At 45.6% G+C, this 13131-nt stretch overlaps 1 protein-coding gene across 1 annotated transcript in view; it reads left to right on the top strand.

Annotated features, from left to right (window-relative positions):
- LOC311445462 (uncharacterized protein) overlaps positions 1–13131 on the top strand; it is a 342727-nt gene that overhangs the window by 15070 nt on the left and 314526 nt on the right. The window contains exon 2 of the mRNA XM_084537630.1: positions 11384–11582. The gene's annotated coding sequence lies outside the window, so the exon portion shown is untranslated. The remainder of the gene's footprint in view (positions 1–11383; positions 11583–13131) is intronic.

Genomic DNA, 13131 nt, shown 5'->3' with positions numbered 1-13131 from the left:
TATGTGCCAAGGAATATACCTTCTTGCAACCCTTTTTCCAAAGTGGGTTTGAAAGGAGAAGGTGACAATCAGAAAAATCAGCATGGATTTATGAAGGGCAAATCATGCTTGAGCAGCACGATTGCCTTTGATTAAGAAATAACTGCTTGTATGGGTAGAGTACAGAATGAAGTGGCCCAACACATCCATGGAACCAAAGCCATGGCTGACCTGGCCTAGTGCTGGCAATAGCAGGAGGTAGGATCAGAGACCTCCAAAGGGCTCTTCCAACCATCATTTCTATGATTTTGTGGATTGCAGTAAATCATACGCTGGACTGAAGCAAATGATGAGTAGTGAAAACATTTGTATGGCTTGATTTTTGGGTGGTCCTGTGTGGAGCCAGGAGGTAAGCTTGATGATCCTTGTGGGTCCTTTCCAACTCAGGATATACTCAGGATATGGTACAGTGCTCCGATGTTCAGTGCCATGAGGAGCTATTAGCTTTTGTAAAAGACCTTGTATATGCATTTTTATAAGAACAGAGGTTTTCTCCCAACATTCAGAGGAACAATTTACCTTCTTAACTGAGTGTGGTCAGTTTATAATCAGGAAAGAAACCTGTAATGGGTCAGCAACGTCCAACACATAGGGACCCAAATTATTTATATTACCTATGTCTTAAAATAATTAAAACTTCAAACAGGTTTCAGAACTTCCAACAGCATTCATCCACAGCAACGAAGATCTCAAAGATTTTAATTTCCCTGGCCTGTGTTGCTCAGGCAGTTCGGAGCCCTCCTTTCGTCAGGCCGGGAGGCTGGGCCTGCTCTGATCGCACTGTGTGCAGCCCTGATGTGCGCTGTTCGCAGCGGATGGACAAAGCCATACATCACTTCTCCAGCATTGGCTGGTGTGAGGGTTTGATGCTAGGAGGCCCAGGTCCTACACCGAGGATTTCAGGTTATATTTCAGGAAGCACCGATGCATGCAGCTGGCTCCAAGTGGACCAGTTCTTCAATACGCCAGGACCACTTTTGCTTTGTTTTAAACTTTTTCAAGAAACTTGTAGAGTAGAAGCAGGTTAAACCAGACTTGTATTATCAAATGGTTGGTTCTTCTGTTATTCTTAGACTACATCTACAGGTGGGGCAGCTTTTTTGAGCTGATAACGTCCCCACATATGTTCTGCCCAGGAAATGCAGGTGGAAAGCCTGTTAAAAGCAGCCCCTGGCACTGAGTAAACACTGCCCTGATCAGTGTGTTGGAACCTGCATGTAGAAATCATTTGTGTTCATTATTATTGAACGCAGTATGGCATGAGGATCTGTGATCCTTATGGGTGTTGAATTCTGAACTCCCCAGGAGAGAGTATTTCCTATAGAAACCTGAGTCCAGGAACTGAACATGCCTAGCTGGGGAAAGCACACATAGAAAAAGTCTCTCATTTCTGACTGAAGCTCATACAGGCAGATAGCTTGTTTACTCAATCTGAATATTTGACCTTTATACTTTTTGGAAATGGTGTTTTTTTCCTCTTAATTACGTGGAAGGAGCATTTCCTTTCAGCACTCTGATAGACTTCTCTATAAATAGCTACTCACGTCCCAGAACCTCTTGCTGAAGCCTTCAGCAAAGTCAGCATCCTGAGGACTTTTTAAGCCTCAGATAGGAACCACGTGGAGTTTAATCATTAATCACCAGCCTTTAATTAACAGCTCTGGGCTTTGAAAAAAAGGCGCTTACTGCAAGGCTGCCGAGGGGCCCTGAGCTTTTCAGCATGCTTCCATTTGAGGGACCCGATAGCCTTCCAAAGGGGGGCTGGTGGAGCAACCTTCTCCTCGTGGGAAGGGTCATGGTTCCTGGGAAGAGCAGATGTTTGTGGCCTGATCTCCATTTTCACAACTGTCCCATTGGCTGGCTGCAGGTCTGAGCTGGCTCAATGCAGGGATGCTGCCAGCTTCCCAAGACCTCCTTCTGGAAAGGGCTCAAGCATCTCCTGAGCCTTGTTGCCTCCATCAGGTGAAGTGGGTTTTAACCAGAGAAAGGAGGAAAGTTGCTCCAGGCTTGGAAAATTTTATTAGGAGAGTGTTCAAAATTGAGCGCTCGGGAGAGAAAGAAAACATTGCTATAAAAGTTGACTCGGCCAATATTTTTCTGCATTCCTGCTGCTGTGATTGAAGATATTTGTTTTTAATATAGGTTTCTCCCGTTTGTAGTCTGGTTTTCCCGTAGTAAAAACTAAAGGGCAGATCCTCAGCTGATATAAATTGGCTCCACTGAAGTTAATGGAGCCATGCTGGTTTGTACCAGCTGAGGGATCTGGCTTGTGCTGCAGTGCTTGATACCCCCATTATACTGCCATGATTACGATACTAATTCAGTAAAATGGCTTCACAGTGTAATAAAACCAACCCAGAGCATGGAAGATGAAAGGGCTCCCTCTCCAAGTGACCTGGTATTTTTCATCAGAATGTTTTCCTTTATTTTCTCTTTTGTTAGGAATTGCTCTAAACCAAAACTTTTTTTTTTTTTTTTTTTTTTTTTTTTTTTTTTTTTTTTTTTTTTAACAGCAAATGTACCTACTCTGCTAAAACTTTCCCTGGGAAAAGCTTCTCGGCTTCAGCATGAAGGCTGCCGCTGTGTGCAGAAAACAGACACAGTGTATGCAGTGGTGATGGGTCAGGACACGTCAAGGCTTGTGCAAGAAAATGAATGGGATTTTCAAAGGGCAGGGGTGATCTTCTGGAGCAGTTAAAGCCCTGAGCTAGCCTTGACTTCTGAAAAATAGGAGTTATCATGCTACAGGGTAGGGCATTGATCATTTTACTTATTCTCTGCCTTGTCTAGTTTTTCTTGATCTGTCTGCACTGGGAGAAGCAGCCCATGGAGCTGTATAAAGCTGTATCCTTCTCCATCCCAGGAGTAAATGACATGTCAGTGGCTTTCCTCGTTGTCCTCAGCTCTTCAGCAACAGCAGAAGGTGCTGGACTGAGGACTGGGGAGCACAATAACCTGTGCTGCCTTTTTGATTGGAGCTGTTGAGCATGAAAGGGAATACAAAGACCTAAATAAAGGCGGATAGAAATGTAGCTAGATCCCTAGGATGAAATGTTTTGTTTGCCATAGCACAGCTGAACTGCACACGGGTTTTTCTGTGCCAGGAAGGATTTTTACAGGGACATGGCTAAATGGAGGCAGTAAATTTAACTTTAAAGGACCATGACTTGAAGCTTTTGGCTAAAAGTTGAAGTACTGTTACTCTTTACTGGGCCCTTTTAACTTTGCTTGGAACAGGACAGTATATTTTACCTTGAAGGCCCCTGGAAGTTGAAGGCTCTGCCTGCAGGGCAGGCTCCTGGCAGCTGGGCCCAGTGGAGCAGCAGTCTGTGTCATGGGAGCCGGCCCAGATCTTCTGGGCAAAGGGGAAACACAAAGAGATCACACCTGGATCCACCCAAGGAGAGTCGTGGGTTAAATTGCTGCTGGTTGGGGGCTGTGCCATTGCAGAATTAAACACTGGTACAGTTCTGACTGCCAGCATAGCTAAAGGGTTGAAAGGCACAAAAAACAATGTGCAAAGTCCTGAATTAGCGTGTTTGGTTGAATCCTGCTTCCAGACCTGAGCTGGTCCCCTAGCATCATCATATTAATGCTGATTCAAAGAATAGTTTTCCTATACTTTGGAACAACCTGAATTGTTGGTTTTGATGTTTCCACTAGTAAGATCTAATTTAAATCTGTTTATACCCTCTGTTTCTGTTAGGGAAAAACATGTGTTTTGCACTAAAGTGGCTTCAGAAGAAGCAAAACTTTTCTTGCTTATATCTAGTAGCATCTCACTGCAAACGCTTTAAAAACATGTCCTGTGTTTGAACTGTGCCTGAGACTGGGATATTCAGTGGGAGCATGGCAGACTGCAAGTCCCTGTTAAAGGTAGAATTTGGCTGCCTTTAGCATCCACATTCTTCTCCTCCAGGTTTTAAGGAAATATCAGAAAATCTCATATTTGGCACAGGATGGCAGTGGAAGCTGTCCTGGACCAAGAGGTCCATTTCTCACATCACATGCGTTGTGTGGTTGAGGTCGGAGAGCCTCGGCAACGGGAGGCTCTGCTCACCCAGAGAGAAGATGGACCCAAGTTTGCCAGCTGAGGGGCCAGTAGAATGCCCGCAGACCTTACTTGTGGGCTAGGTGTGCTCTTTTCTTACATTAATTGGAGAAAAGGATGATTGATCTGGAAACCTCTGCAGAACCCAGGTGTCACTGCTTCCTTAGCCAAGAGTCTGTGGCCAAGTGGTGACTGTGCAGAGCTTGGATCCTCTGTGCTCCTGGGCGTTTGTGCCCTGTTCTGAGAGGAGGAGGCAGAGCCTCCCAGCCCAGCTGGAGCAGTGGGTGCAGGAAGTCGTCGCTAGACCTAATCAGGCAAGGAAAAGCTTTGGAGCATATGGACCCCAATGTGTGGTCCAAGTACAACAGCTTGGTGAGTGTCCTGCAGGGAGACTTTTACTAGCGCTGCAACAACAATTCATCACTGCCTGAAGGTTTGATGGGTCTGGTACTCCTCGTCTTAATTGACCTCGGCTGGAGACCTGCGTTTCAGTCCAGCTTAGTCACAAAGGACTTGGGCTGTACTTGGGCCTTAAAGAGGATATTTATCAGGAAATCACATGATTAATGGAACCGAGTGATGTCCGCTTGAGAGTGGCCAGGAACTGAATTAACAGAGCAGGGATTTTGGCAGGTGTGAAGTGCTGGCAAAGCCGAGACTGATGTCTGGGGAGACAGAGCACCCCGAGCCTCAGTGGGGTGCAGCCACTGGCCTGGGGGCAGCTGGCAGAACAGGGGATGCCAGAATCTGGGCTTGTATTTGGATAAAAGCAGGGAGTGCAGATTATTAACCCATCACACAGCAGTGCCAATGCTAGGACTGCTCCGTGTCCTCTCAGAAAGGGTAAACGTAAAGAGGAAGCTGATATCCCCAAGAAAATGGTGATAGAGGGGGAAGAATAAATGAATAAATATCCAGAAATCATCCAAGGCTTTCTTGCCTGCTTTTTTTCCCCACTCTTATTTCTTTTTCCCTCCATGTCAACACCAAACAAGACAGGACTAAAATTAATGGGGAAAGCAGCAATTAGCAAATTAGGTTAGCGGCGTGTTGCAGTGTGCCATGGCTGCCAGGTGTGAGGGGCTCTGGCAGTATATTTATTAATGGCTGTCAGAAAAGTGACACTTTGATGAATGAAGCTGGGTAATCGGCACCCTCCGACAGCGAGCACTGAGAGGCCTCAACATGCTAAACTGCAAAATCAAACCTTTTTGAACCCCCATACAAAAATACAACAACAGAAATCACTGCGAGAGGAGTGTTTTTCCATCAGGAATTGGAGTTTGTGTTCTCCTCTAAATATGTCTTTTCTGTAACTCACTGGGAAGGAGTTGTCAGCTTGGAAGGTTTTCCTTTTCCTTGGAATATGGGACTCAAGAATTTATAAATGCTGGCAGCTTAAAAATGTGTATCTAAATGTGTATGGTTTGGGTGTATCAGTTAGCACTGTCAAAGGCTACGCTCATGCTTGCGGGAGCTTTGCCATTTAAATGTGATGGCATCAAGAATCCATAAGCTGAGCTTGTGAGCTAGCCCCATGCGTTAGGTGTTAGTGTCTCTTGACTGGTGGTCAGCAATGGCACTGCTCCTTGATAATGCCACCGACGTGCAACATCTAGGAGCCCCAGCTGCCTACAGAGAGAATGTGCAAAGATCTGTAAGGGGAAGCACGTCTCACACAGTTGCACCAGCAGCATCATGGCATGCTGATGTTGCCACTCTTGATAACTTCAGATGTGAGTGAGTACCCTGTGATGAAGATGTGTGTGCTGTGGGAAATCAGCCACGAGGTGGCCATTTGGGAGCGTGGCTATAGGGCACATTGCAGGTTTGGCTCATCAGGGCAAGGTTGTTCTGTAAATGGGGATTCCAAACCCTTGGCTGACATGAAGTGAGTTTAGGGGAAAGTTTCTTTAGAAAAAAAATGTTTTGGTAGTAAAGCTCTTGGACAGATCAGTCTAGCTGCTGGGGTAGCATCTGGATAAAAGATTGCTCTGCAAAATGCTGCAGTACATGGAATTTTTTTTCCAAGTTTCAGACTTTGCATTGCATGCTGGAGGTAACTTTTGTGCAGTGTTTCAATAGCTCAGCACAGAGCTGCCCAAATCCCCCAATTCCATGGAGAAATTGAATCCGTTTTTACAAAATCCTGGTTCTGGGTTTGGCCAGCTAAAAGGACTGTGTAAGTTTTGATTAAAAACATGAGAATAAATGTAAATCATATCCCAGGCATTCATCTGGTCTTCTAGTTGGAAATGAAGTCGAGTGATCTTTCTGGAGTTACTCACTGGGATCTGTGGGCTTGTAAAATTTGGATTGGCACTTGAAGCAAATTTGAAATTGTTCTCTTATGCTTTAATAATTGTATTTAGTTTCCTAATTTGGCTGGTGAGTTTATCAGAAGATAATTGAACTTTTAAAAGTATACTCTGTCCAGACTGTAGGAAATATTTTAAAATAAACTTTCTTTCTGAAACTTTGCTCTGTTTTCATGCTTTCTTATGAAAGCCGTCTGTCTGCCCAGATCCAGCCTGCAGAGGCGCACGTTCTTAAACCAAACAGCTCCTGAACGAAACCAGGTCACTCCCTGTACACGGTGGAAGTCAACGCGTCCCTGCCAAGAACAACCAGCAGTGTGTGGGTGCAGCTGGCTGTGTGGGTCGGCTCCTGCTGCCAGCCTGGGTGCTGCCTGCACCCTCTGTGTGGGCGCAAAAAGTCACTTGTGAACTATTGTGAGCAGAAGGAATGGATCTCAGGTCCCTTTTGTTCCTTAATGCAACTTCAGCTGTTACTAAAGGTGAGGGTCTTGTTTTCTTGTACACCAGTCTGGCAGCAGGAGATCAGTGGCTTATTTTGCACCGACTATCCCAGCCTGCAGCCTGCAAGGCACGACCTGTGGGCTTGGAGCCCCTCGCTGGCTGCTTTTCTTGGGCAGGCAGTGCCCGTGCTCCAGCAAGGCCTGGCCAAGCTGTCCTGAGCAACTTGGGTTGGGCTCACATGCCATGGTTTCGGGTGCCGGTGAGCTTTCCTGCTGTTTGCAGTCAGCTTCCTGGAAGCGAGCATGGTTGCAGTTGTGGTGAGATTTAACCCGACTCCTCGAGTTCTTGTAAGTAGTTCCTGAGCTCTGCGGTAAGTGCTGTTCTCTGGTTTCACCGGTAGTGCAGGGAAGTTTATGGGTCTGTTGCAGACCTGTAAACTCAGGTTTCCCAGGTCCCACATTAGCATGTTAACTATGGGTCTGTTTTTCGCACTCACCCTAGCTGTTTTCCTTCCTGGTTTAAAGAGGATTTGCTGCTCTTCACGTTCTCCATTTTATGATTTTGCAAAGACTTCTGTTGCTGTGAAAGCCAAAGATTTTTTTTCCACTTACTTCAGTGCTTATGGTTTACGTTTACTTCCCATTGACTTGCACAGGTGTCAGCAAGGGGAAGACCTCTGACTTTCCTCTTGGTCCGTAGCACGATTGGGAAGCCCCCAGCTCCAGCAATCAATCATGCTGCATTGATAGCAGCTCAAGGAGTAAGCAAAGATAAATGACTTGTCCAGACTGAGCTTGTCTTGGCTTTAAAAGGGGAAACACTGCGCAGAGCTCCCTCTGTGTGTGCCAGGAGGGTGCCTTTACCCACTGCTCGCTGTGGCTCTGCTGCAGAAAAGGTCTGTTAGCATCAGCACTGCTGCTGCTCTTCCCTGGGCTCCGGCCATCCCTGCCCATGTGAAGATGAGCATTTGTCCATGGCTGTGCCTGGTATCCACCTGCACAAGCTGTTTTCTGTTTTGTTGTTGCTGTCAGCTCAGTAGTGCTGTCATTTTCCAGACACATGGTGTGTAATTAATGAGAATGTCATTTCTGAGTTGTTTTCAAAGACTAGATTGAGCATCTGAGAAATTATTTCACTCAATGCCTTAGGATTTTTTTTTTTTTTTTTTTTAATTAAGAAAACTATTGTCTTAGTTGCTTGGTTTGGGGACACTTCAGGAGGGAAATAGCTGTACTTATGTTTCAAGGACACGGCCTCATCATAAAGCCACAGAGCAGGGGTTCACATGCTGCTGACCACGGGCAGTGGTGTGCTTGGGGCAGGACGAGGCAGGCTGGCTTGCCCCAAATCGTGGCAGCCCCAGCAGTGCCAGCCTCCTCGCTGTGTGCTGTGAGTGTGGTCTCCTTGTGATGGTCCCCAGGGTCAGTGGTTGCATGTGCTGTGGGTCAGATCCTGCCCCGTGAGGGCTGCAGGGCCGGGGGGATGCAGTGTGAGTCCTGCCCGGCCCCCTCGCTGCCCCTTGGGGCTGGCTGGGCTGGGCAGAGGTGTTGGCCTGGATAGACGTATTTTATTAGGCCTGTTGTTTCCTTCACAGGGGCAATAAGTCTGCTTTATGGGAGACCCCGAGAGACTTTGTACAGAGCACAGAGATTGGTTTTAGCCACCTTTGCTCCCCAGGGCAATGCTGTCCCAAAGGCTGGATGAGAGTGCCCAGGTGCAGGATCCAGTGATGCACGGCGTGCAGCCGCACTGTGGGGCTGTGGCAAGGGCATCTTCCTCAGGTTCTTCCTAAGAGCTGGGCTTGGGGCTCATTTAGGGATATTCTCTGCTGTTCTCCTGAGCAAACACCCCCAAGTGTCTCCACTGTGCCTTATATTGCTCTATAATTTTATTTTGCTATTTGTGAAAAGGAGGGATGAAGGGAAGGACTCTCAGGCAGCAAATGCTTCTCTTTGACTCCTTTCTGCCTCAGTCAGCTAAAGCAACGTTCACTGCACTGATCGTGCCCCTAGGCACTCCAGAAATGCTTTGCAACAAGGCCCCCTGCAGAGCTCAGGTCTTAAGGGCTGGCCAAGGCTTTGCTACGTGTTGGTGTCATGATCCATGCTTCTGGACTGACACCTTTGTCAGGGGACATGGGACACACTGACTCTATGTACCGTGTGGGTTCATGGTTTTATTTTTATTTTTTTAATCTTTTATTATTATTTTTTTGAGAGGGTGAATATTGGAAAGCAAGGAAGTGGTTGCTTCACTAAATATTCTGAGCATTGCAATTATTTTATTCCCCATGATCTGCAGGTGCCTCTCGGGTGGGTGAGATTCATGCAAAGCTGAGCGCGTGTGTGTGTCCACGTCTCCTGTGATATACGGAGCTTTGGTGCTGCAGCTGCCATTAGTGTTAATGGGCTAAAACCCTTCACATCAAGCTGAGAATATACTCCTGCTAATTGTGTACCAGCCCTCCCCTGGGACTTTCATGAGAATGATGCATCCGAGGAGAGGCGCTTCCAGTGATACAGTGCTTTGGGATAAATAAATAGGGGGCTAAAGTTAGATGCTGGTTCAGCGCCAGCATTATAACACTGGGAAATCAGGTAACAGCGATGCCAGCCCCTTTATCCTCTTGGTCCTGGCCTGGTCCACTGCTGCACGGTACCATCTTCAGAGCCATACATCACCCCTCAGCCTCACCTTGTTGATGTATGATGCCCATAGATCCTTATAGCGGGAGTGCACTCTGATGTATTGCGCCAATACATCATGGACAGGGTTCGCCCAGGTGATGTATTAGTGCCCTGAGAATGTATTACTCAAACGCTGGTATTGTTCAGGGATAAAGCCAAGCCGAGGAGTGGATTCAATTTAATTACAGTGCAAATGATATCCCAGTGCCAGGAGCGCTTTGGTGCTGAGATGCTGGCACCCTGTGGAAATATGAGCTGTGGCTCTGGTGCTGCTGAGTCACACCACAGTGTGCCATGAGAGGAGGTGCCACGTTTTAAAGGAATGGTCATTTTTCAGAGCAATATAGGAGGACGGTTTTGAGAACTTGTTACTGGTAGGATGATTTCATAAGAAATTTGGAGAGCTGATTCTGTAGTTTCCTTGGGATGTCTTATGAGGATACCTCTAAAGAAGAGAGAGAGAGAGGGAGAAAACACTCAGACCATTAAATGCAACCTTGATTATCATCAGTGGGAAACTGCCAGGTGATAGAATCAAAAGAAGAACAGCTTTTTAAGGAATCCAGAAGTGAGAAAGTAGTTCATGTGAAAATGCACTTTGGATGCTTGTCTCTGGTTTCCTATCCCTTCCTCTTTGTTGCTCTTTTTTTACATCTTTGTCTGTTGCACAATATTGAAACAAGAATGTTCATCAGATTTACTTTAAAGTCAGCTTTACTCCCAAATAAGCCCCTATTAGATTGTTCCCTTGTCCTGGATTTTTTTTTTTTTTTTTTTGATAAGGGAAAGACTTATGTGGGTGTTATCTGGATGTCACAGGACAGTGTGCCCCAACCATTCTTGTTTTGTAATATTCTGGGTAACAACAGCAGCTCCTCTGGGAACACATGGAACTTGGAAATGAAGGTGACATTTCAGAAATGATCGGTTTTGTGCTCCACATCTATTATGTTCCTGTGAAGGCTCAGAGTGTGTCACTTTGACTTCAACAAGAAATGAAAATGTCTCCTCTTTGGCTACAAAAGGTACAATCTTGCTTCCTCTGAAGTCAAGAAGACTTCTGTGTAGTCAGGATTTGACCCAGTCTCTTCCAGGAGAGTTTCTGATCACTGTCTGTCTAGATAATCAAATATGTAGGGATATTTTATGTTTCTTTTAGAAAAATGTTTACGTAGACCCAGGGGTAGCAAGGTGGCAGTAATACTTCGCTCATATTCAGTGTTTTTAGATCTATAAATCCAGGCATTTTCCAAGCAAGGTAAATATAGATTTGCAGATGAGAAACTTGCAGTACAAACAGATAGTGACTTGTGCAAGGTCACACAGCAAGCTGGTGGCAGGGCTTGGAAGAGAAGCCAGTCGGTCTGACACACTCCTCCCCTGGCATCCCTGTCATTATTTCACTTCTATTATTATCTTATTCGCTCCATTGTTTCAAATCAGACCTGCTCCTACCTTCCTGTTGTTCATGGCTCTGACGTTGTAATTTTTGGTGCTCTTTAATGGAGAGAAAATGTCTTTTTTTTTTTTTCTTTTTTCTTTTTTCCTTACTTTCTTTGCCATTAGTTTCACTGTTGATAGCTCAGAAATGCTGATGTTTTCATTATTTTTTGGCGCAGATTGCGGAAGCCTCAGTCTGATGCACAGGTACAGTGGATGCTCACAAGAAAACGATTTCTTTGCCTGGCATTACAAAGGTCCCTCTCCTGCTCCTTGACTGTCCTTCCCTGTCACAGCTGTACTATCCAGTAAAACAACACGGCTACCTTTCTGTTAGTTTGCCGCTTAAAATGCGAAAGAGAAGTGGTGTAGCCCAGGACAGCAGGAATTTTTACTGCCTTTCACAGATTCTGGGCTTGCTGTCTTTGGAGAAGAGCTTGCAGTGCTCCTGAGTACGTTCCTTCAGGGCTAGTCCTCTCCATGCTCCAGGAAATCTATTGGTGTCCCCATCCATGAACGACCCTAGAAGCTGTTCGTCCCTTCAGAGTTGCGTTGCCTCCTTCTGTGGCTGGTTTGTTGCCACACTACTCCTCCATGGAGCCTATGGTACGTAGTCATCCCTATCATCCTGTGATAACTGTTGTAAAAGTTTCTATAAATAGAATTTCCTCTTGTCCAAGTCTTTTTGCTAACTCAGCTGTTTTATTTTTAACGGAAAGTCATGTTGATGCTAAGCAGAAATATATTTTTTTTCAAATCTCTCTATTAAACATAAAAAGATGCTGTGTCTGAGTAAAGAAGAAAGGTGCCCCTTAGATATTTTTAACACTTCCAAAAATAGTCTCAAGTCTGTGACAAAGATTATTGGGTGGGAATAGTTGTGGACAGCAATTCTGCAGTGGGAAGGATCGTGCCTCCTCATGCTGCTGGATGGGACCTGCAAGGAGGGAGAGCAGCTGGACAGAGACCTCTAAAAGGAATTAACTGAGGGCTGCTCTTTAGAAGGCAAAGCAGCAGCACTGCCCAAATAGTTCTGCTGGTGATCTCATGTCTCTCTTGGGCTTGTGACTGCCCTCGAGGCTGGGATCCCATTTCTGGAACTGAGTCTTTGCTGGAGATCTGCAGCCCCACTGCGAGAGCCACTGCTGTGCAGCAAAGGGGTGACGGGAAAAGGCAGTGAGTTCTCTGCCTGGTATTTTGGAGTATAAAGGGAGCAGGAGGGGGATTGCTAATTTTGCCTTGTAAGCACAATTGATATTTGACTTGAAAAAAAGATTAAGACTGGGTTATTGTTTCTGCCCCTGCACCCTCCGGGTCAGAGCACAGCCATATAAGCAGTTGGTGCAGCCTCCAGCGCAACTGGGGAGGCAGAAAATTTGGAGAGAGAAGCAGATGGCAGTGGAGCTCTCCAAGGAGATATGTTTTACAAGGTTCCCAACACTTTTTCCTTCTCCCCTGTAGCGGGGGCTTTTGTTTCCTTGCTCGTGGCAAATGCCAAATCAACTTCTTGTGTGTTCACACCCAGCAAGAGGAGAGAGGTCTCTAGAGAACTCGTGAAAATTGGAAAAGATAAACTGATTATTATTGAAATTGCAAATATTAAATTGGTGACTGCTGAACAGCTTATAAGGAGAAGAAAAGAGATTATTAGAAAACAGAGGGAGATCTTCTATTGTTTGCAGTTAGGAGAAAAAAAAAATAGAATCAGAGGCAGTAAATATTAGCCTGTTTCAATCCCAAAGTGACTGGTTAGCTATGCTAAAGCAGCCCGCGTTCGTGTGCAGGCTCAGTGCTTACTGTAGGTGAATTGCTGACCATGCGACCATAGGGTTTTTCAGAGGGGCACGGTTCTGATCTCTGGTATGGCAAGGCACAAGAGGTGTTTTTTTTTTTCCTTGGACTTCATTGGTTCTCGTAGCAGAAACAGGACTAGGCAATGGATTACAGTTCTTCTCCTGTAAATATCATGCATGTCCTCAAGAAAACTGATTTATGGCTTTCAGCCATGATTCCTCACCTGTAAAATTGGAAAAAATACTTCCTTAGTGCCCCATTTATTTATATGGTTATCTCTTCCTATCTGGTACTGTGCTTAGTGCAGCGACAGCTCATTCCTTCCTCGGCACTCTGTACAACAGCTTATATTGCAGCAATC

This window comes from Aythya ferina (genome assembly GCF_964211825.1).
Source record: "Aythya ferina genome assembly, chromosome: 16".
NCBI lineage: Eukaryota > Metazoa > Chordata > Aves > Anseriformes > Anatidae > Aythya > Aythya ferina.
This window is presented reverse-complemented; position numbering and strand designations above follow the sequence as displayed.